The sequence below is a fragment of the Penaeus chinensis genome, chromosome 32 (assembly GCF_019202785.1).
Source record: "Penaeus chinensis breed Huanghai No. 1 chromosome 32, ASM1920278v2, whole genome shotgun sequence".
Taxonomy (NCBI): Eukaryota; Metazoa; Arthropoda; class Malacostraca; order Decapoda; family Penaeidae; genus Penaeus; species Penaeus chinensis.
Window position 1 is genome coordinate 5,426,311 of NC_061850.1, and position 2,500 is coordinate 5,428,810.

Below are 2,500 nucleotides of genomic sequence, written 5' to 3' on the forward strand. Positions count from 1 at the left end.
AATTTGCCTTTGGTAATATTTTTTTTATCTGAATGCCATCCTATAATAAGCCATCAGCTGATCATGTAAATCTACCCCACCCATATGTGTATTGTAGTCCTTGACAATGAATGGTCTAGCAACTTCTACTCTTTCTTTCATTTTTCTGTCAAATCTTGTGCACTTGTCGAATGGGAATGAAGTGGCAAATGTAGATACAAGATGCACTGCTTTGTTGTCAAACAATTTCAGAGCTGCTATTTTGCTACCATCCTCATACACTGTTTCCCATTCATCATGAGACCCAAACCCATAAGCTTGAAGTTGCTTATCTGATTGGAACGTCAGGCTTTGTAATCTGTTTTGCTAAACAGTTCCACTACACCATATACCCCGTGAAGCTAAGTGATCTATGAGAGGGAGGGAGGTAAACCAATTATCAAAATATAATTTGTGATTCTTGAAGGGGGGTATAGACTCAGCAAGATGGAGCACCGAGTTAGCACTTGGTTTCAGATCAGGAACACTTGGATTATTTACAGGCTCTATTTTACCAACATATGGCATGAAATCATACACCATTCCCATATCATCTGCCAAAACAAATATCTTGTATCCACGTTTATGTGGGTTCTTAGGAATATATTGTTACATAGATGGATTCCCCTTGAAAGGTACCATCTGCTCATCTACACATAGATATTCAGTCATGGGGATTTCTTTGAATTTGGATCTCAGGTGTTCGAGTAAAGGCTAACTTTTGATAGTTTGTCAATTGGATCTATTTGAGAATTATCAGTAAGGTGCAAATTTACCTTTATTTCCTCCCACCTGTCTCTGCTCACAACTGAACTGATCTGTTCACTTCCCACAGAAAAGCTTGACCAGTGCAATCTTGTATTAGGTATTTTACTGACAGACATGATCATACACAATCCTAACCATTGCTCTAGCTCTGACCTATCTAGATTTAATGGTTTGTTAGTATTTTGTTGAACTGCATATAAATTAGACTGCTGAACAACCATATCCAAGAGCTCATCTGAGAAAAATCTCCTGAACATATTTACTGGAAGAGATATGCCCCCTTCAATCTCACTGCGGTCGCTGACATCATATATGGGAACTGTAGGTGCTTCATCTCTGCTATGAATATGTTCCCAGTACAACCTTGAGAATTTTCTTCGTCTATTCTTGGGATTCGATTGAGCCTGGGATGGAGAGACTGTAGTTTAGTTGTTGATTTTTAATACAACTGTATCATCAGGAAATTCCTCCCCATCAGAAGACGGCTCTGAAATATGCGATTTTTTTTATTGTAATATTCTAAGTATATATAAAATAGGTCAATCAACTTTTCACTAAAATGTTTTTCTTACTCATATTTTATTATAATAATTATTACGGACATGGCTTTATAATTTTGCACTTTATTTAAATTATTCAGCACATGAATAATGTGGAGAGGCTTACGAACAATATTTCGTGAACTAAAGTACCTTCCTCAGACTCATGTGGTGAGTAAGCATCATCCACAGCATATTCAACAATATCACTTGAACACAAAAATTTATGCATAACCCGTGGCCTATATACTTTTCCATTCCTGTAGAAATTGGCTGTGGTGATTCCTGATCCACCTGAAAATAATTACTAACTCATTTTACTACTGTATGATACCTCATTACAGTATGCCATGTTACTTATACTAGATTTCAAACCATAAAATCAAATTTTCTTTAAAACTTATAGAAAGCATATCATGTGATAAAATAAGAAAACGCAGGTGGGAGATAATTGTTGCTAAAATATAGCTTGTGTTTATATATGGTCAAGTATGACTTGCATGTGCCTCATAGGACAATTTAGTCACAGTTATTTATATTAGCCTAAAACTTTTCTGTTTTATCAAATATGTATATACTAGTATGAAACATTAAGCTTATAACTTGCTTATTACACAAAGTAAATATCTCTGCAGTAAATTACCTGGTTGAGGATCCATGAGGGCTCAAAATATTGTTGCAGTCGGTGCCCGATAAAGCATCCACACCCTGTGATGATTTCCTGTTTTCTGAGCTTGATGAAAAACCAGGGCTGAAGCAGAGTTGCCAGTACCGTCAATATAATAGGACAATAATGTCTTCTTCAGCAGTGTAACACCTTCCAACTCGGGATATTTTACCCAAAAGGATCATTTATTTAAAAGCCGACAAATTTGTCCTTTTAGGAAGTAAAGGGTATATCAATGCGGCATTGCATTATTACATCTTTAATAATGGCAATCATAATAATTATTATTATTTTCATCATTATTATTGATGTATTGTTGTTGTTGTTACCATTACTGTCATCAATATTAATATAAATAATACACTTATATATATTATTAATATTATTATTGGTTTATTATCATTGCCATTATCATTATACTGATAATAATAACAACTGTAATAAAAACAAATAAAAAAACTCAGCAAGTAAATAAAAAATAAATATAAGCAGGGAAAACAGACCTTAA